At 39.5% G+C, this 22,337-nt stretch overlaps 2 long non-coding RNA genes and 4 other non-coding genes across 11 annotated transcripts in view; 5 read left to right on the top strand and 1 right to left on the bottom strand.

Annotated features, from left to right (window-relative positions):
* The window catches only part of LOC127970082 (uncharacterized), a 32,323-nt gene extending 21,740 nt beyond the window's left edge, over nucleotides 1–10,583 (top strand). For 4 of the 5 annotated variants that reach the window (XR_008156513.1, XR_008156516.1, XR_008156520.1 and 1 more), the window contains exon 3: nucleotides 10,117–10,583. This is a non-coding gene — a long non-coding RNA (uncharacterized LOC127970082). Of the gene's footprint in view, nucleotides 1–649; nucleotides 1,111–10,116 lie in introns of those variants that run through there. The other variant, XR_008156515.1, reaches the window with a different exon arrangement.
* trnam-cau (transfer RNA methionine (anticodon CAU)) lies at nucleotides 6,863–6,936 on the top strand. The gene has a single exon. It is a non-coding gene; the product is annotated as a tRNA-Met (tRNA).
* Nucleotides 10,584–13,611: 3,028 nt separating the features above from the next.
* LOC127970097 (uncharacterized) lies at nucleotides 13,612–19,735 on the top strand. 2 transcript variants are annotated; one of them, XR_008156523.1, is made up of 3 exons: nucleotides 13,612–13,730; nucleotides 18,588–19,468; nucleotides 19,596–19,735. It is a non-coding gene; the product is annotated as an uncharacterized LOC127970097 (long non-coding RNA). The 2 variants fall into 2 exon arrangements; XR_008156522.1 differs by lacking the exon at nucleotides 13,612–13,730 and adding an exon at nucleotides 18,356–18,474.
* On the top strand, nucleotides 16,330–16,403 carry trnam-cau (transfer RNA methionine (anticodon CAU)). The gene has a single exon. It is a non-coding gene; the product is annotated as a tRNA-Met (tRNA).
* A 1,338-nt stretch (nucleotides 19,736–21,073) lies between the features above and the next one.
* trnam-cau (transfer RNA methionine (anticodon CAU)) lies at nucleotides 21,074–21,147 on the top strand. The gene has a single exon. It is a non-coding gene; the product is annotated as a tRNA-Met (tRNA).
* A 1,099-nt stretch (nucleotides 21,148–22,246) lies between these two features.
* On the bottom strand, nucleotides 22,247–22,329 carry trnal-cag (transfer RNA leucine (anticodon CAG)). Its single transcript has one exon. It is a non-coding gene; the product is annotated as a tRNA-Leu (tRNA).
* Nucleotides 22,330–22,337: the final 8 nt, after the last annotated feature.

Raw genomic sequence — 22,337 nt, 5'->3', positions numbered from 1 at the left:
AATATCTCAGATTTGGTTTAAGTCACATGGTCAAGGATAAATGTAGAATGTAACCTGTTTGCTTTCTCTCTTGAGACTAGACTCATGTCCCTCATGGCATCCCTCTCAATACTTCTCATGTGTTAAAGCTACATTATCTTTCTTTCTCAATCTCAGGTAACATACCACATAGACGCTGGCTATTATTAACTGTACACATTAACAATTATTCCATCATGCAAATACTTTGTAGTAATTTCAGGAGTCAATACTGCTAATAAATATGGATGACACTTCTATTCAGAAAGAAATGTTTTTAAAAACCTGCATTTACTTAAAATAGTAATATTAATATAAATCGTAATTCTTGCTATTATAACACATTCTGTCTTCTCACATTTTTGATTTACCAAACCAAGATTTACTGGCTCTCACATTGCTGCAGCAAAGCCAAATCTTAGTGTGGTCAGGAGACCTTCTCAGGTTGAAGACCAACCCAGCGCAGCAGTGTCTTGTGCCTCTATACCAAGCAGTACTGTCTCTGTAAGTAATGGCATAATGTATAAAGTATTCTATAAAGGCACTTTTCACGTTCCATTCTGTACGAATTATTAAACTTGTTCAATTTTTCTTTTAATACCAGAAAACCATATTTTTGTCGATGTTTCAGGGTGTGCCAGTGTTCCAGGGTCTACAAATGGTTCAAAGACTGTCAGCGGTCCATAGGATGCCACTGTTACAGCCTATTTTGCAGAGCACCAATTCACAACCAGCTCCACAAACCATGCCCAAGAGACCCTACAAGGCAAACACTTGCAGGAAGTGTGGAAAATTCAAAATCAGTGCAACGGGACATAGCCAGTACAGGGGCAAGGTGTATATACTGTCCACAGACTGAGAACATTACAAAAGAAAAGTGGTTAGAGTAAATCCGGAGAACCTTCTCCCAAATAATGTATACACTGTATATTTTTATTTATTGTTGTGTGTATATAGTTGTTTAAATATAGTTCACTATTGTTAATATTTGTGTCTAACATTATTTTATTTAACTTGCTTTTTTAATCCTATTTAACTTTTACTTTTACCTTTTTAATTTATTGTTTGAAAACTTCATTTAATATTCATTACTTTTCTGTTAGCATAATTGTAAAATAAATAAAAAAACAAATTGAGAAATGTGTTTTGATTTCTACATTTATTTTCCTTTTATTTCCCTTTTAATTTTTTTTTTTTGAAAACTTATATAAATTTAATTTGTTTAATATTCATTACTGTTATGTTGGCATAATTGTAAAAAAAAAAAAAGAGAGAATGATTGCTTTTTTATTTGTACTTTATTAAACATTTCATCAGTACACTGCAACAATAGAACGTATTCCTATAAAAAGATAATTTGCACTTTGTCATTTGTCACAGACATTTTTAAGCATAATAATGACTATTTTTGCATCCTTTTTTAATTAAAAATAACAGATTTAAAGGTGTCTTGAATGAATGTAACCTTAAAAAAAATCTGATTTAATATCAATAGAATCACAACTAATAACATGCTTAAAATAAATATGAATACAACTACACATAATAACATGCTTAATAACAAAAATAATACAACTACTACTAAATAACTAATAATAACAAAACACATTTCCATTGGTGTATTAAAATGTAATAAAAAAATATCAAACAAGCACATATATACATTTAATTAACCTTGAAACTTCATTTATTTAAAGCAATTAACAATAAAACAAAAAGTTGTCTTTAGCTGGATTCGAACCCGGGTCGAGGGGAGCACCTGCAATAGAAAACAGTGTAATATAAATGCGCGAATTTACCGCAAGAAGAAACCGGAAGATGTATCACTGCGCACATGCTAAGGAAGATCCGTCTTTGAACATCAAATTTCACCCTTTCTTTTCTTCATTTTTTCTTTCTCTTCTTCCCCTTCTCTTTTTCTTCCTTCCCTCTTTTCTTCCCTTCTTCCCCGTCTTTGACGGACTATTGTTCCCCAGCTTGAGCGCAGCGCCTTAGACCGCTCGGCCATCCTGACACCCTTGCCTGGCTAGAGATGGCCTGTTCGAGCCACACCTGAAACCGGGGACCTAGAAGCTACTTTATCTCTGTTCGGGCCCCCTCTAGCCCACGGGCCTCATTGGCGCAGTTAGGCAGCGCGTCAGTCTCATAATCTGAAGGTCGTGAGTTCGAGCCTCACACGGGGCAGGGTGGTGCTTTTTTCTGATAACTGAGAGAGCTTAGACCAGGGCTATCAAACTAAATTCCTTTAGGGCCCGAGCCCTGTAGAGTGTTGTTCCAACCCTTCTCAAACACACATGGCGTGTAGTTTTCAAATGAGCCTGAAGGGCATGATTGGTTGGATCAGGTGTGTTCAATCAGGCTTGAATCTAAACTCTGCAGGGGACTGAGTTTGACACCCGTGGCTCAGAAAGACAGAGTGAGGTTCTCTGTCCCCTTTCGTGTGGGTTTCCCTGTGTCTCCTGGGGGCAAAAGGCCACAGATCCTCTTCAGGGCAGGTGAAATGATGCTTTGTGGAAAACTGTGAGGTTCCAGGTAAATTCCCTGAATCTCAATCAGCGACATTGCGTGTAGGCCCGTGCAATCCTTTTATTTACAATGAAGTCAAAATTCTGCATTCATGCTGGCTAATGCTACACGAAGGCAGTAATAGCATCCCTCTCATATTCATGTAACACGTGGCCACGTCCTCCTGAGGTTTTGTGAAGTTTCAAAGGCCATATTGCTGCACTGGCCCGGTCCTGAAGATTTGCCTTGTACAACGTTCGGAAGATTAGACCCTTCCGATCAGAGCAGGCCACACAACTCCTTGTCCAAGCTCTCTGTTTTCTCCAGACCGGACTACTGTTACGCTCCCTTGGCGGGTCTTCCGGCACGTACTATCAAGCCTCTGCAACTGATCCAGGATGCAGCAGCGAGAGTGGTCTTCAACGAGCCAAAGAAAGCCCACGTCACACCTCTCTTCATAATTTTGCACTGGCTACCAATAGCTGTTCGCATCAGATTCAAGGTTCTGATGTTTGCCTACAAGATAACCACTGGCTCTGCAGCAACATACCTAAAGTCGCTGGTTCAGACCTATGCTGGTGGATCTGCTTGCCTATCTCAATTCGAGCAGCGGAGGCTTTAACCATTTTCAAAAAGTGTCTAAAAACTCATCCTTGCCTTTAACGCCTGCCCAATTAATATTAGCATCTGCCTAATGCGTTGTTTTGTCAAAGTTAACGCCCTGCTGGCCCAACATGGCAGAAGACTGAAGTCTCTGTCTGCAGCCAAAGGATAGGTCTGTCAGAAGTGGGATTCGAACCCACGCCTCCAGGGGAGACTGCGACCTGAGCGCTAGCTGACGAAGGATAGTCCGACATAATTTCAGAAATGTTGAGCAATGTCGAACTGCGCAGCCAATCGCATCGAAGCGCTATGACATTTGGACCAATCGCGTCGAAGCGCCTTAACATTTCCAGCCAATCAAAAAGCGCAATTTATAACATTATCTTGACATTCGTGACATTTGACCAATCAGAGAGCAGGGGGATTTCGACGGCACGTTTCCGCGTCTCACCGCAAGGTGGAGGGGTCAGCGCTTCTAGTCAGGTGTCAATCAAGTTGCCGAACCGTGCCGAAGGTGTACGAAAGAATGACATCTTCCTCAGGGGGCGTGTCAGAGGTAAAAAAGGTTAATTACTCAAGTTTGTGACCTATGACAAGGGTCATTGTCGCGTAGTTCGACATAAAAAGTGGTACGAGATTTATCAATGGGTGAGTGTTTGTTACCTTTGCATTATAGATGTATAAAAATAAAAAATAATCGTAATCGAACATTATTAGTATCTTGGTTTAGTGTATTTGCATAAGAGAACAACACATCAGGCTTCAGAACAAACATTTACCTGGTCCCATTCATTTGAACGATGTAATGTGATGGTTGTGTTATGTTATGGCTTTCAACAGTGCAAACCAGAGTGTGTAATAATTGTTTATAGACATTTATGTAATGTTGCAGGTATTTTAAGAAATGTTCCTGTCTTGTATCTTTCTCCTCTAAATAGAGATACCAGTTGTAACATTATATATAAAATAAATGTGACTTGTGTCCTAGAAATGAATGAATGAATAAATATATGAATTTAATGAAGTATTTTATGCTCTCTTAAGGGACTCACTTGTATTGTGCATTATATTTGTTATAATGCTTACAGATAGAGAAATGTCAGATGCTGTCTCGTGGCCAAACAACCTTGCTTGGAGGTGTGCTGAAATGCATGTTTTTTATTAGTATCATTAGTATATTTACTGAAAAGGTTTCTTTCTGAATTATGTATTAAGGGTTTTTTTTTTTTTTTGTCGTCTTAAGCCTCTACTGGACCAGCACAAAGGGTGGTGGAAGAACCTCATGCTGCTGAAACAGCAAAGAAGGCCATGGAGCAGAGTCAGCCTGACCCCCAGCCTCATCCCATGCCCCTGCCCCTGCCCCAGCCCCAGCCTACTGCACCTGTGGAAGCAAGAGTTGCAACACAATTTTCAATGGTAAGAATTACTATTTAACTTTTTTAATAATACCACTTAAGAATGTGCTCAATTAAAATTCAAGAAAGTTCAGAACGTAAGATGAAGAAAAAAAGAAAAAGCAAGAATGCTATGAGATGCTGGCTGAGACCTACTAATTGTCACCCCTCTTGTACAGTGGGGGCACCTGTTGTCTGCTGAATGGTCAGTTTGAATATCTCAGATTTGGTTTAAGTCACATGGTCAAGGATAAATGTAGAATGTAACCTGTCTGCTTTCTCTCTTGAGACTAGACTCATGTCCCTCATGGCATCTCTCTCAATACTTCTCATGTGTTAAAGCTACATTATCTTTCTTTCTCAATCTCAGGTAACATACCACATAGACGCTGGCTATTATTAACTGTACACATATTAACAATTATTCCATCATGCAAATACTTTGTAGTAATTTCAGGAGTCAATACTGCTAATAAATATGGATGACACTTCTATTCAGAAAGAAATGTTTTTAAAAACCTGCATTTACTTAAAATAGTAATATTAATTAATTCTTCGTAATTCTTGCTATTATAACACATTCTGTCTTCTCACATTTTTGATTTACCAAACCAAGATTTACTGGCTCTCACATTGCTGCAGCAAAGCCAAATCTTAGTGTGGTCAGGAGACCTTCTCAGGTTGAAGACCAACCCAGCGCAGCAGTGTCTTGTGCCTCTATACCAAGCAGTACTGTCTCTGTAAGTAATGGCATAATCCATAAAGTATTCTATGAAGACACTTTTCACGTTCCATTCTGTACGAATTATTAAACTTGTTCAATTTTTTTTTTATACCAGAAAACCATATTTTTGTCGATGTTTCAGGGTGTGCCAGTGTTCCAGGGTCTGCAAATGGTTCAGAGACTGTCAGCGGTCCATAGGATGCCACCGTTACAGCCTATTGTGCAGAGCACCAATTCTCAACCAGCTCCACAAACCATGCCCAAGAGACCCTACAAGGCAAACACTTGCAGGAAGTGTGGACAATTCAAAACCAGTGCAACGGGACATAGCCAGTACAGGGGCAAGGTGTATATACTGTCCACAGACTGAGAACATTACAAAAGAAAAGTGGTTAGAGTAAATGCGGAGAACCTTCTCCCAAATAATGTATACACTGTATATTTTTATTTATTGTTGTGTGTATATAGTTGTTTAAATATAGTTCACTATTGTTAATATTTGTGTCTAACATTATTTTATTTAACTTGATTTTTTAATCCTATTTAACTTTTACTTTTACCTTTTTAATTTATTGTTTGAAAACTTCATTTAATATTCATTACTGTTCTGTTAGCATAATTGTAAAATAAATAAAAAAAGCAAATTGAGAAATGTGTTTTGATTTCTACATTTATTTTCCTTTTAATTTTTTTTTTTTTTTTTGAAAACTTATATAAATTTAATTTGTTTAATATTCATTACTGTTATGTTGGCATAATTGTAAAAAAAAAAAGAGAATGATTGCTTTTTTATTTGTACTTTAGTAAACATTTCATCAGTACACTGCAACAATAGAACGTATTCCTATAAAAAGATAATTTGCACTTTGTCATTTGTCACAGACATTTTTAAGCATAATAATGACTATTTTTGCATCCTGTTTTAATTAAAAATGACAGATTTAAAGGTGTCTTGAATGAATGTAACCTTAAAAAAAAATCTGATTTAATATCAATAAAATCACAACTAATAACATGCTTAAAATAAATATGAATACAACTACACACAATAACATGCTTAATCAGAATAAAAAATAATACAACAACTACTAAATAACTAATAATAACAAAACACATTTCCATTGGTGTATTAAAATGTAATGAAAAAAATATCAAACAAGCACATATATACATTTAATTAACCTTGAAACTTCATTTATTTAAAGCAATTAACAATAAAACAAAAAGTTATCTTTAGCTGGATTCGAACCCGGGTCGAGGGGAGCACCTGCAATAGAAAACAGTGTAATATAAATGCGCGAATTTACCGCAAGAAGAAACCGGAAGATGTATCACTGCGCGCATGCTAAGGAAGATCCGTCTTTGAACGTCAAATTTGACCCTTTCTTTTCTTCATTTTTTCTTTCTCTTCTTCCCCTTCTCTTTTTCTTCCTTCCCTCTTTTCTTCCCTTCTTCCCCGTCTTTGACGGACTATTGTTCCCCAGCTTGAGCGCAGCGCCTTAGACCGCTCGGCCATCCTGACACCCTTGCCTGGCTAGAGATGGCCTGTTCGAGCCACACCTGAAACCGGGGACCTAGAAGCTACTTTATCTCTGTTCGGGCCCCCTCTAGCCCACGGGCCTCGTTGGCGCAGTTAGGCAGCGCGTCAGTCTCATAATCTGAAGGTCGTGAGTTCGAGCCTCACACGGGGCAGGGTGGTGCTTTTTTCTGATAACTGAGAGAGCTTAGACCAGGGCTATCAAACTAAATTCCTTTAGGGCCCGAGCCCTGTAGAGTGTTGTTCCAACCCTTCTCAAACACACAAGGCGTGTAGTTTTCAAATGAGCCTGAAGGGCATGATTGGTTGGATCAGGTGTGTTCAATCAGGCTTGAATCTAAACTCTGCAGGGGACTGAGTTTGACACCCGTGGCTCAGAAAGACAGAGTGAGGTTCTCTGTCCCCTTTCGTGTGGGTTTCCCTGTGTCTCCTGGGGGCAAAAGGCCACAGCTCCTCTTCAGGGCAGGTGAAATGATGCTTTGTGGAAAACTGTGAGGTTCCAGGTAAATTCCCTGAATCTCAATCAGCGACATTGCGTGTAGGCCCGTGCAATCCTTTTATTTACAATGAAGTCAAAATTCTGCATTCATGCTGGCTAATGCTACACGAAGGCAGTAATAGCATCCCTCTCATATTCATGTAACACGTGGCCACGTCCTCCTGAGGTTTTGTGAAGTTTCAAAGGCCATATTGCTGCACTGGCCCGGTCCTGAAGATTTGCCTTGTACAACGTTCGGAAGATTAGACCCTTCCGATCAGAGCAGGCCACACAACTCCTTGTCCAAGCTCTCTGTTTTCTCCAGACCGGACTACTGTTACGCTCCCTTGGCGGGTCTTCCGGCACGTACTATCAAGCCTCTGCAACTGATCCAGGATGCAGCAGCGAGAGTGGTCTTCAACGAGCCAAAGAAAGCCCACGTCACACCTCTCTTCATAATTTTGCACTGGCTACCAATAGCTGTTCGCATCAGATTCAAGGTTCTGATGTTTGCCTACAAGATAACCACTGGCTCTCCAGCAACATACCTAAAGTCGCTGGTTCAGACCTATGCTGGTGGATCTGCTTGCCTATCTCAATTCGAGCAGCGGAGGCTTTAACCATTTTCAAAAAGTGTCTAAAAACTCATCCTTGCCTTTAACGCCTGCCCAATTAATATTAGCATCTGCCTAATGCGTTGTTTTGTCAAAGTTAACGCCCTGCTGGCCCAACATGGCAGAAGACTGAAGTCTCTGTCTGCAGCCAAAGGATAGGTCTGTCAGAAGTGGGATTCGAACCCACGCCTCCAGGGGAGACTGCGACCTGAGCGCTAGCTGACGAAGGATAGTCCGACATAATTTCAGAAATGTTGAGCAATGTCGAACTGCGCAGCCAATCGCATCGAAGCGCTATGACATTTGGACCAATCGCGTCGAAGCGCCTTAACATTTCCAGCCAATCAAAAAGCGCAATTTATAACATTATCTTGACATTCGTGACATTTGACCAATCAGAGAGCAGGGGGATTTCGACGGCACGTTTCCGCGTCTCACCGCTAGGTGGAGGGGTCAGCGCTTCTAGTCAGGTGTCAATCAAGTTGCCGAACCGTGCCGAAGGTGTACGAAAGAATGACATCATCCTCAGGGGGCGTGTCAGAGGTAAAAAAGGTTAATTACTCAAGTTTGTGACCTATGACAAGGGTCATTGTCGCGTAGTTCGACATAAAAAGTGGTACGAGATTTGTCAATGGGTGAGTGTTTGTTACCTTTGCATTATAGATGTATAAAAATAAAAAATAATCGTAATCGAACATTATTAGTATCTTGGTTTAGTGTATTTGCATAAGAGAACAACACATCAGGCTTCAGAACAAACATTTACCTGGTCCCATTCATTTGAACGATGTAATGTGATGGTTGTGTTATGTTATGGCTTTCAACAGTGCAAACCAGAGTGTGTAATAATTGTTTATAGACATTTATGTAATGTTGCAGGTATTTTAAGAAATGTTCCTGTCTTGTATCTTTCTCCTCTAAATAGAGATACCAGTTGTAACATTATATATAAGATAAATGGGACTTGTGTCCTAGAAATGAATGAATGAATGAATAAATATATGAATTTAATGAAGTATTTTATGCTCTCTTAAGGGACTCACTTGTATTGTGCATTATATTTGTTATAATGCTTACAGATAGAGAAATGTCAGATGCTGTCTCGTGGCCAAACAACCTTGCTTGGAGGTGTGCTGAAATGCATGTTTTTTATTAGTATCATTAGTATATTTACTGAAAAGGTTTCTTTCTGAATTATGTATTAAGGTTTTTTTTTTTTTTTTTCCCGTCTTAAGCCTCTACTGGACCAGCACAAAGGGTGGTGGAAGAACCTCATGATGCTGAAACAGCAAAGAAGGCCATGGAGCAGAGTCAGCCTGACTCCCAGCCTCATCCCATGCCCCTGCCCCGTCCCCAGCCTACTGCACCTGTGGAAGCAAGAGTTGCAACACAATTTTCAATGGTAAGAATTACTATTTAACTTTTTTAATAATACCACTTAAGAATGTGCTCAATTAAAATTCAAGAAAGTTCAGAACGTAAGATGAAGAAAAAAAGAAAAAGCAAGAATGCTATGAAATGCTGGCTGAGACCTACTAATTGTCACCCCTCTTGTACAGTGGGGGCACCTGTTGTCTGCTGAATGGTCAGTTTGAATATCTCAGATTTGGTTTAAGTCACATGGTCAAGGATAAATGTAGAATGTAACCTGTTTGCTTTCTCTCTTGAGACTAGACTCATGTCCCTCATGGCATCCCTCTCAATACTTCTCATGTGTTAAAGCTACATTATCTTTCTTTCTCAATCTCAGGTAACATACCACATAGACGCTGGCTATTATTAACTGTACACATTAACAATTATTCCATCATGCAAATACTTTGTAGTAATTTCAGGAGTCAATACTGCTAATAAATATGGATGACACTTCTATTCAGAAAGAAATGTTTTTAAAAACCTGCATTTACTTAAAATAGTAATATTAATATAAATCGTAATTCTTGCTATTATAACACATTCTGTCTTCTCACATTTTTGATTTACCAAACCAAGATTTACTGGCTCTCACATTGCTGCAGCAAAGCCAAATCTTAGTGTGGTCAGGAGACCTTCTCAGGTTGAAGACCAACCCAGCGCAGCAGTGTCTTGTGCCTCTATACCAAGCAGTACTGTCTCTGTAAGTAATGGCATAATGTATAAAGTATTCTATAAAGGCACTTTTCACGTTCCATTCTGTACGAATTATTAAACTTGTTCAATTTTTCTTTTAATACCAGAAAACCATATTTTTGTCGATGTTTCAGGGTGTGCCAGTGTTCCAGGGTCTACAAATGGTTCAAAGACTGTCAGCGGTCCATAGGATGCCACTGTTACAGCCTATTTTGCAGAGCACCAATTCACAACCAGCTCCACAAACCATGCCCAAGAGACCCTACAAGGCAAACACTTGCAGGAAGTGTGGAAAATTCAAAATCAGTGCAACGGGACATAGCCAGTACAGGGGCAAGGTGTATATACTGTCCACAGACTGAGAACATTACAAAAGAAAAGTGGTTAGAGTAAATCCGGAGAACCTTCTCCCAAATAATGTATACACTGTATATTTTTATTTATTGTTGTGTGTATATAGTTGTTTAAATATAGTTCACTATTGTTAATATTTGTGTCTAACATTATTTTATTTAACTTGCTTTTTTAATCCTATTTAACTTTTACTTTTACCTTTTTAATTTATTGTTTGAAAACTTCATTTAATATTCATTACTTTTCTGTTAGCATAATTGTAAAATAAATAAAAAAACAAATTGAGAAATGTGTTTTGATTTCTACATTTATTTTCCTTTTATTTCCCTTTTAATTTTTTTTTTTTGAAAACTTATATAAATTTAATTTGTTTAATATTCATTACTGTTATGTTGGCATAATTGTAAAAAAAAAAAAAGAGAGAATGATTGCTTTTTTATTTGTACTTTATTAAACATTTCATCAGTACACTGCAACAATAGAACGTATTCCTATAAAAAGATAATTTGCACTTTGTCATTTGTCACAGACATTTTTAAGCATAATAATGACTATTTTTGCATCCTTTTTTAATTAAAAATAACAGATTTAAAGGTGTCTTGAATGAATGTAACCTTAAAAAAAATCTGATTTAATATCAATAGAATCACAACTAATAACATGCTTAAAATAAATATGAATACAACTACACATAATAACATGCTTAATAACAAAAATAATACAACTACTACTAAATAACTAATAATAACAAAACACATTTCCATTGGTGTATTAAAATGTAATAAAAAAATATCAAACAAGCACATATATACATTTAATTAACCTTGAAACTTCATTTATTTAAAGCAATTAACAATAAAACAAAAAGTTGTCTTTAGCTGGATTCGAACCCGGGTCGAGGGGAGCACCTGCAATAGAAAACAGTGTAATATAAATGCGCGAATTTACCGCAAGAAGAAACCGGAAGATGTATCACTGCGCACATGCTAAGGAAGATCCGTCTTTGAACATCAAATTTCACCCTTTCTTTTCTTCATTTTTTCTTTCTCTTCTTCCCCTTCTCTTTTTCTTCCTTCCCTCTTTTCTTCCCTTCTTCCCCGTCTTTGACGGACTATTGTTCCCCAGCTTGAGCGCAGCGCCTTAGACCGCTCGGCCATCCTGACACCCTTGCCTGGCTAGAGATGGCCTGTTCGAGCCACACCTGAAACCGGGGACCTAGAAGCTACTTTATCTCTGTTCGGGCCCCCTCTAGCCCACGGGCCTCATTGGCGCAGTTAGGCAGCGCGTCAGTCTCATAATCTGAAGGTCGTGAGTTCGAGCCTCACACGGGGCAGGGTGGTGCTTTTTTCTGATAACTGAGAGAGCTTAGACCAGGGCTATCAAACTAAATTCCTTTAGGGCCCGAGCCCTGTAGAGTGTTGTTCCAACCCTTCTCAAACACACATGGCGTGTAGTTTTCAAATGAGCCTGAAGGGCATGATTGGTTGGATCAGGTGTGTTCAATCAGGCTTGAATCTAAACTCTGCAGGGGACTGAGTTTGACACCCGTGGCTCAGAAAGACAGAGTGAGGTTCTCTGTCCCCTTTCGTGTGGGTTTCCCTGTGTCTCCTGGGGGCAAAAGGCCACAGATCCTCTTCAGGGCAGGTGAAATGATGCTTTGTGGAAAACTGTGAGGTTCCAGGTAAATTCCCTGAATCTCAATCAGCGACATTGCGTGTAGGCCCGTGCAATCCTTTTATTTACAATGAAGTCAAAATTCTGCATTCATGCTGGCTAATGCTACACGAAGGCAGTAATAGCATCCCTCTCATATTCATGTAACACGTGGCCACGTCCTCCTGAGGTTTTGTGAAGTTTCAAAGGCCATATTGCTGCACTGGCCCGGTCCTGAAGATTTGCCTTGTACAACGTTCGGAAGATTAGACCCTTCCGATCAGAGCAGGCCACACAACTCCTTGTCCAAGCTCTCTGTTTTCTCCAGACCGGACTACTGTTACGCTCCCTTGGCGGGTCTTCCGGCACGTACTATCAAGCCTCTGCAACTGATCCAGGATGCAGCAGCGAGAGTGGTCTTCAACGAGCCAAAGAAAGCCCACGTCACACCTCTCTTCATAATTTTGCACTGGCTACCAATAGCTGTTCGCATCAGATTCAAGGTTCTGATGTTTGCCTACAAGATAACCACTGGCTCTGCAGCAACATACCTAAAGTCGCTGGTTCAGACCTATGCTGGTGGATCTGCTTGCCTATCTCAATTCGAGCAGCGGAGGCTTTAACCATTTTCAAAAAGTGTCTAAAAACTCATCCTTGCCTTTAACGCCTGCCCAATTAATATTAGCATCTGCCTAATGCGTTGTTTTGTCAAAGTTAACGCCCTGCTGGCCCAACATGGCAGAAGACTGAAGTCTCTGTCTGCAGCCAAAGGATAGGTCTGTCAGAAGTGGGATTCGAACCCACGCCTCCAGGGGAGACTGCGACCTGAGCGCTAGCTGACGAAGGATAGTCCGACATAATTTCAGAAATGTTGAGCAATGTCGAACTGCGCAGCCAATCGCATCGAAGCGCTATGACATTTGGACCAATCGCGTCGAAGCGCCTTAACATTTCCAGCCAATCAAAAAGCGCAATTTATAACATTATCTTGACATTCGTGACATTTGACCAATCAGAGAGCAGGGGGATTTCGACGGCACGTTTCCGCGTCTCACCGCAAGGTGGAGGGGTCAGCGCTTCTAGTCAGGTGTCAATCAAGTTGCCGAACCGTGCCGAAGGTGTACGAAAGAATGACATCTTCCTCAGGGGGCGTGTCAGAGGTAAAAAAGGTTAATTACTCAAGTTTGTGACCTATGACAAGGGTCATTGTCGCGTAGTTCGACATAAAAAGTGGTACGAGATTTATCAATGGGTGAGTGTTTGTTACCTTTGCATTATAGATGTATAAAAATAAAAAATAATCGTAATCGAACATTATTAGTATCTTGGTTTAGTGTATTTGCATAAGAGAACAACACATCAGGCTTCAGAACAAACATTTACCTGGTCCCATTCATTTGAACGATGTAATGTGATGGTTGTGTTATGTTATGGCTTTCAACAGTGCAAACCAGAGTGTGTAATAATTGTTTATAGACATTTATGTAATGTTGCAGGTATTTTAAGAAATGTTCCTGTCTTGTATCTTTCTCCTCTAAATAGAGATACCAGTTGTAACATTATATATAAAATAAATGTGACTTGTGTCCTAGAAATGAATGAATGAATAAATATATGAATTTAATGAAGTATTTTATGCTCTCTTAAGGGACTCACTTGTATTGTGCATTATATTTGTTATAATGCTTACAGATAGAGAAATGTCAGATGCTGTCTCGTGGCCAAACAACCTTGCTTGGAGGTGTGCTGAAATGCATGTTTTTTATTAGTATCATTAGTATATTTACTGAAAAGGTTTCTTTCTGAATTATGTATTAAGGGTTTTTTTTTTTTTTTGTCGTCTTAAGCCTCTACTGGACCAGCACAAAGGGTGGTGGAAGAACCTCATGCTGCTGAAACAGCAAAGAAGGCCATGGAGCAGAGTCAGCCTGACCCCCAGCCTCATCCCATGCCCCTGCCCCTGCCCCAGCCCCAGCCTACTGCACCTGTGGAAGCAAGAGTTGCAACACAATTTTCAATGGTAAGAATTACTATTTAACTTTTTTAATAATACCACTTAAGAATGTGCTCAATTAAAATTCAAGAAAGTTCAGAACGTAAGATGAAGAAAAAAAGAAAAAGCAAGAATGCTATGAGATGCTGGCTGAGACCTACTAATTGTCACCCCTCTTGTACAGTGGGGGCACCTGTTGTCTGCTGAATGGTCAGTTTGAATATCTCAGATTTGGTTTAAGTCACATGGTCAAGGATAAATGTAGAATGTAACCTGTCTGCTTTCTCTCTTGAGACTAGACTCATGTCCCTCATGGCATCTCTCTCAATACTTCTCATGTGTTAAAGCTACATTATCTTTCTTTCTCAATCTCAGGTAACATACCACATAGACGCTGGCTATTATTAACTGTACACATATTAACAATTATTCCATCATGCAAATACTTTGTAGTAATTTCAGGAGTCAATACTGCTAATAAATATGGATGACACTTCTATTCAGAAAGAAATGTTTTTAAAAACCTGCATTTACTTAAAATAGTAATATTAATTAATTCTTCGTAATTCTTGCTATTATAACACATTCTGTCTTCTCACATTTTTGATTTACCAAACCAAGATTTACTGGCTCTCACATTGCTGCAGCAAAGCCAAATCTTAGTGTGGTCAGGAGACCTTCTCAGGTTGAAGACCAACCCAGCGCAGCAGTGTCTTGTGCCTCTATACCAAGCAGTACTGTCTCTGTAAGTAATGGCATAATCCATAAAGTATTCTATGAAGACACTTTTCACGTTCCATTCTGTACGAATTATTAAACTTGTTCAATTTTTTTTTTATACCAGAAAACCATATTTTTGTCGATGTTTCAGGGTGTGCCAGTGTTCCAGGGTCTGCAAATGGTTCAGAGACTGTCAGCGGTCCATAGGATGCCACCGTTACAGCCTATTGTGCAGAGCACCAATTCTCAACCAGCTCCACAAACCATGCCCAAGAGACCCTACAAGGCAAACACTTGCAGGAAGTGTGGACAATTCAAAACCAGTGCAACGGGACATAGCCAGTACAGGGGCAAGGTGTATATACTGTCCACAGACTGAGAACATTACAAAAGAAAAGTGGTTAGAGTAAATGCGGAGAACCTTCTCCCAAATAATGTATACACTGTATATTTTTATTTATTGTTGTGTGTATATAGTTGTTTAAATATAGTTCACTATTGTTAATATTTGTGTCTAACATTATTTTATTTAACTTGATTTTTTAATCCTATTTAACTTTTACTTTTACCTTTTTAATTTATTGTTTGAAAACTTCATTTAATATTCATTACTGTTCTGTTAGCATAATTGTAAAATAAATAAAAAAAGCAAATTGAGAAATGTGTTTTGATTTCTACATTTATTTTCCTTTTAATTTTTTTTTTTTTTTTTGAAAACTTATATAAATTTAATTTGTTTAATATTCATTACTGTTATGTTGGCATAATTGTAAAAAAAAAAAGAGAATGATTGCTTTTTTATTTGTACTTTAGTAAACATTTCATCAGTACACTGCAACAATAGAACGTATTCCTATAAAAAGATAATTTGCACTTTGTCATTTGTCACAGACATTTTTAAGCATAATAATGACTATTTTTGCATCCTGTTTTAATTAAAAATGACAGATTTAAAGGTGTCTTGAATGAATGTAACCTTAAAAAAAAATCTGATTTAATATCAATAAAATCACAACTAATAACATGCTTAAAATAAATATGAATACAACTACACACAATAACATGCTTAATCAGAATAAAAAATAATACAACAACTACTAAATAACTAATAATAACAAAACACATTTCCATTGGTGTATTAAAATGTAATGAAAAAAATATCAAACAAGCACATATATACATTTAATTAACCTTGAAACTTCATTTATTTAAAGCAATTAACAATAAAACAAAAAGTTATCTTTAGCTGGATTCGAACCCGGGTCGAGGGGAGCACCTGCAATAGAAAACAGTGTAATATAAATGCGCGAATTTACCGCAAGAAGAAACCGGAAGATGTATCACTGCGCGCATGCTAAGGAAGATCCGTCTTTGAACGTCAAATTTGACCCTTTCTTTTCTTCATTTTTTCTTTCTCTTCTTCCCCTTCTCTTTTTCTTCCTTCCCTCTTTTCTTCCCTTCTTCCCCGTCTTTGACGGACTATTGTTCCCCAGCTTGAGCGCAGCGCCTTAGACCGCTCGGCCATCCTGACACCCTTGCCTGGCTAGAGATGGCCTGTTCGAGCCACACCTGAAACCGGGGACCTAGAAGCTACTTTATCTCTGTTCGGGCCCCCTCTAGCCCACGGGCCTCGTTGGCGCAGTTAGGCAGCGCGTCAGTCTCATAATCTGAAGGTCGTGAGTTCGAGCCTCACACGGGGCAGGGTGGTGCTTTTTTCTGATAACTGAGAGAGCTTAGACCAGGGCTATCAAACTAAATTCCTTTAGGGCCCGAGCCCTGTAGAGTGTTGTTCCAACCCTTCTCAAACACACAAGGCGTGTAGTTTTCAAATGAGCCTGAAGGGCATGATTGGTTGGATCAGGTGTGTTCAATCAGGCTTGAATCTAAACTCTGCAGGGGACTGAGTTTGACACCCGTGGCTCAGAAAGACAGAGTGAGGTTCTCTGTCCCCTTTCGTGTGGGTTTCCCTGTGTCTCCTGGGGGCAAAAGGCCACAGCTCCTCTTCAGGGCAGGTGAAATGATGCTTTGTGGAAAACTGTGAGGTTCCAGGTAAATTCCCTGAATCTCAATCAGCGACATTGCGTGTAGGCCCGTGCAATCCTTTTATTTACAATGAAGTCAAAATTCTGCATTCATGCTGGCTAATGCTACACGAAGGCAGTAATAGCATCCCTCTCATATTCATGTAACACGTGGCCACGTCCTCCTGAGGTTTTGTGAAGTTTCAAAGGCCATATTGCTGCACTGGCCCGGTCCTGAAGATTTGCCTTGTACAACGTTCGGAAGATTAGACCCTTCCGATCAGAGCAGGCCACACAACTCCTTGTCCAAGCTCTCTGTTTTCTCCAGACCGGACTACTGTTACGCTCCCTTGGCGGGTCTTCCGGCACGTACTATCAAGCCTCTGCAACTGATCCAGGATGCAGCAGCGAGAGTGGTCTTCAACGAGTGGTCTTCAAAGAAAGCCCACGTCACACCTCTCTTCATAATTTTGCACTGGCTACCAATAGCTGTTCGCATCAGATTCAAGGTACTGATGTTTGCCTACAAGATAACCACTGGCTCTGCAGCAACATACCTAAAGTCGCTGGTTCAGACCTATGCTGGTGGATCTGCTTGCCTATCTCAATTCGAGCAGCGGAGGCTTTAACCATTTTCAAAAAGTGTCTAAAAACTCATCCTTGCCTTCAACGCCTGCCCAATTAATACTAGCATCTGCCTAATGCGTTGTTTTGTCAAAGTTAACGCCCTGCTGGCCCAACATGGCAGAAGACTGAAGTCTCTGTCTGCAGCCAAAGGATATGTCTGTCAGAAGTGGGATTCGAACCCACGCCTCCAGGGGAGACTGCGACCTGAACGCTAGCTGACGAAGGATAGTCCGACATAATTTCAGAAATGTTGAGCAATGTCGAACTGCGCAGCCAATCGCATCGAAGCGCTATGACATTTGGACCAATCGCGTCGAAGCGCCTTAACATTTCCAGCCAATCAAAAAGCGCAATTTATAACATTATCTTGACATTCGTGACATTTGACCAATCAGAGAGCAGGGGGATTTCGACGGCACGTTTCCGCGTCTCACCGCTAGGTGGAGGGGTCAGCGCTTCTAGTCAGGTGTCAATCAAGTTGCCGAACCGTGCCGAAGGTGTACGAAAGAATGACATCATCCTCAGGGGGCGTGTCAGAGGTAAAAAAGGTTAATTACTCAAGTTTGTGACCTATGACAAGGGTCATTGTGGCGTAGTTCGACATAAAAAGTGGTACGAGATTTGTCAATGGGTGAGTGTTTGTTACCTTTGCATTATAGATGTATAAAAATAAAAAATAATCGTAATCGAACATTATTAGTATCTTGGTTTAGTGTATTTGCATAAGAGAACAACACATCAGGGTTCAGAACAAACATTTACCTGGTCCCATTCATTTGAACGATGTAATGTGATGGTTGTGTTATGTTATGGCTTTCAACAGTGCAAACCAGAGTGTGTAATAATTGTTTATAGACATTTATGTAATGTTGCAGGTATTTTAAGAAATGTTCCTGTCTTGTATCTTTCTCCTCTAAATAGAGATACCAGTTGTAACATTATATATAAGATAAATGGGACTTGTGTCCTAGAAATGAATGAATGAATGAATAAATATATGAATTTAATGAAGTATTTTATGCTCTCTTAAGGGACTCACTTGTATTGTGCATTATATTTGTTATAATGCTTACAGATAGAGAAATGTCAGATGCTGTCTCGTGGCCAAACAACCTTGCTTGGAGGTGTGCTGAAATGCATGTTTTTTATTAGTATCATTAGTATATTTACTGAAAAGGTTTCTTTCTGAATTATGTATTAAGGTTTTTTTTTTTTTTTTTTTTTTTCCCGTCTTAAGCCTCTACTGGACCAGCACAAAGGGTGGTGGAAGAACCTCATGATGCTGAAACAGCAAAGAAGGCCATGGAGCAGAGTCAGCCTGACCCCCAGCCTCATCCCATGCCCCTGCCCCGGCCCCAGCCTACTGCACCTGTGGAAGCAAGAGCTGCAACACAATTTTCAATGGTAAGAATTACTATTTAACTTTTTTAATAATACCACTTAAGAATGTGCTCAATTAAAATTCAAGAAAGTTCAGAACGTAAGATGAAGAAAAAAAGAAAAAGCAAGAATGCTATGAGATGCTGGCTGAGACCTACTAATTGTCACCCCTCTTGTACAGTGGGGGCACCTGTTGTCTGCTGAATGGTCAGTTTGAATATCTCAGATTTGGTTTAAGTCACATGGTCAAGGATAAATGTAGAATGTAACCTGTTTGCTTTCTCTCTTGAGACTAGACTCATGTCCCTCATGGCATCCCTCTCAATACTTCTCATGTGTTAAAGCTACATTATCTTTCTTTCTCAATCTCAGGTAACATACCACATAGACGCTGGCTATTATTAACTGTACACATTAACAATTATTCCATCATGCAAATACTTTGTAGTAATTTCAGGAGTCAATACTGCTAATAAATATGGATGACACTTCTATTCAGAAAGAAATGTTTTTAAAAACCTGCATTTACTTAAAATAGTAATATTAATATAAATCGTAATTCTTGCTATTATAACACATTCTGTCTTCTCACATTTTTGATTTACCAAACCAAGATTTACTGGCTCTCACATTGCTGCAGCAAAGCCAAATCTTAGTGTGGTCAGGAGACCTTCTCAGGTTGAAGACCAACCCAGCGCAGCAGTGTCTTGTGCCTCTATACCAAGCAGTACTGTCTCTGTAAGTAATGGCATAATGTATAAAGTATTCTATAAAGGCACTTTTCACGTTCCATTCTGTACGAATTATTAAACTTGTTCAATTTTTCTTTTAATACCAGAAAACCATATTTTTGTCGATGTTTCAGGGTGTGCCAGTGTTCCAGGGTCTACAAATGGTTCAAAGACTGTCAGCGGTCCATAGGATGCCACTGTTACAGCCTATTTTGCAGAGCACCAATTCACAACCAGCTCCACAAACCATGCCCAAGAGACCCTACAAGGCAAACACTTGCAGGAAGTGTGGAAAATTCAAAATCACTGCAACGGGACATAGCCAGTACAGGGGCAAGGTGTATATACTGTCCACAGACTGAGAACATTACAAAAGAAAAGTGGTTAGAGTAAATCCGGAGAACCTTCTCCCAAATAATGTATACACTGTATATTTTTATTTATTGTTGTGTGTATATAGTTGTTTAAATATAGTTCACTATTGTTAATATTTGTGTCTAACATTATTTTATTTAACTTGCTTTTTTAATCCTATTTAACTTTTACTTTTACCTTTTTAATTTATTGTTTGAAAACTTCATTTAATATTCATTACTTTTCTGTTAGCATAATTGTAAAATAAATAAAAAAACAAATTGAGAAATGTGTTTTGATTTCTACATTTATTTTCCTTTTATTTCCCTTTTAAATTTTTTTTTTTGAAAACTTATATAAATTTAATTTGTTTAATATTCATTACTGTTATGTTGGCATAATTGTAAAAAAAAAAAAAAGAGAATGATTGCTTTTTTATTTGTACTTTAGTAAACATTTCATCAGTACACTGCAACAATAGAACGTATTCCTATAAAAAGATAATTTGCACTTTGTCATTTGTCACAGACATTTTTAAGCATAATAATGACTATTTTTGCATCCTTTTTTAATTAAAAATGACAGATTTAAAGGTGTCTTGAATGAATGTAACCTTAAAAAAAATCTGATTTAATATCAATAAAATCACAACTAATAACATGCTTAAAATAAATATGAATACAACTACACATAATAACATGCTTAATAACAAAAATAATACAACAACTACTAAATAACTAATAATAACAAAACACATTTCCATTGGTGTATTAAAATGTAATAAAAAAATATCAAACAAGCACATATATACATTTAATTAACCTTGAAACTTCATTTATTTAAAGCAATTAACAATAAAACAAAAAGTTGTCTTTAGCTGGATTCGAACCCGGGTCGAGGGGAGCACCTGCAATAGAAAACAGTGTAATATAAATGCGCGAATTTACCGCAAGAAGAAACCGGAAGATGTATCACTGCGCGCATGCTAAGGAAGATCCGTCTTTGAACATCAAATTTCACCCTTTCTTTTCTTCATTTTTTCTTTCTCTTCTTCCCCTTCTCTTTTTCTTCCTTCCCTCTTTTCTTCCCTTCTTCCCCGTCTTTGACGGACTATTGTTCCCCAGCTTGAGCGCAGCGCCTTAGACCGCTCGGCCATCCTGACACCCTTGCCTGGCTAGAGATGGCCTGTTCGAGCCACACCTGAAACCGGGGACCTAGAAGCTACTTTATCTCTGTTCGGGCCCCCTCTAGCCCACGGGCCTCGTTGGCGCAGTTAGGCAGCGCGTCAGTCTCATAATCTGAAGGTCGTGAGTTCGAGCCTCACACGGGGCAGGGTGGTGCTTTCTTCTGATAACTGAGAGAGCTTAGACCAGGGGTATCAAACTAAATTCCTTTAGGGCCCGAGCCCTGTAGAGTGTTGTTCCAACCCTTCTCAAACACACATGGCGTGTAGTTTTCAAATGAGCCTGAAGGGCATGATTGGTTGGATCAGGTGTGTTCAATCAGGCTTGAATCTAAACTCTGCAGGGGACTGAGTTTGACACCCGTGGCTCAGAAAGACAGAGTGAGGTTCTCTGTCCCCTTTCGTGTGGGTTTCCCTGTGTCTCCTGGGGGCAAAAGGCCACAGCTCCTCTTCAGGGCAGGTGAAATGATGCTTTGTGGAAAACTGTGAGGTTCCAGGTAAATTCCCTGAATCTCAATCAGCGACATTGCGTGTAGGCCCGTGCAATCCTTTTATTTACAATGAAGTCAAAATTCTGCATTCATGCCTGCTAATGCTACACGAAGGCAGTAATAGCATCCCTCTCATATTCATGTAACACGTGGCCACGTCCTCCTGAGGTTTTGTGAAGTTTCAAAGGCCATATTGCTGCACTGGCCCGGTCCTGAAGATTTGCCTTGTACAACGTTCGGAAGATTAGACCCTTCCGATCAGAGCAGGCCACACAACTCCTTGTCCAAGCTCTCTGTTTTCTCCAGACCGGACTACTGTTACGCTCCCTTGGCGGGTCTTCCGGCACGTACTATCAAGCCTCTGCAACTGATCCAGGATGCAGCAGCGAGAGTGGTCTTCAACGAGCCAAAGAAAGCCCACGTCACACCTCTCTTCATAATTTTGCACTGGCTACCAATAGCTGTTCGCATCAGATTCAAGGTACTGATGTTTGCCTACAAGATAACCACTGGCTCTGCAGCAACATACCTAAAGTCGCTGGTTCAGACCTATGCTGGTGGATCTGCTTGCCTATCTCAATTCGAGCAGCGGAGGCTTTAACCATTTTCAAAAAGTGTCTAAAAACTCATCCTTGCCTTCAACACCTGCCCAATTAATACTAGCATCTGCCTAATGCGTTGTTTTGTCAAAGTTAACGCCCTGCTGGCCCAACATGGCAGAAGACTGAAGTCTCTGTCTGCAGCCAAAGGATAGGTCTGTCAGAAGTGGGATTCGAACCCACGCCTCCAGGGGAGACTGCGACCTGAACGCAGCGCCTTAGACCGCTCGGCCATCCTGACACCCTTGC

Source organism: Carassius gibelio, chromosome A4, assembly GCF_023724105.1.
Source record: "Carassius gibelio isolate Cgi1373 ecotype wild population from Czech Republic chromosome A4, carGib1.2-hapl.c, whole genome shotgun sequence".
Taxonomy (NCBI): domain Eukaryota; kingdom Metazoa; phylum Chordata; class Actinopteri; order Cypriniformes; family Cyprinidae; genus Carassius; species Carassius gibelio.
This window is presented reverse-complemented; position numbering and strand designations above follow the sequence as displayed.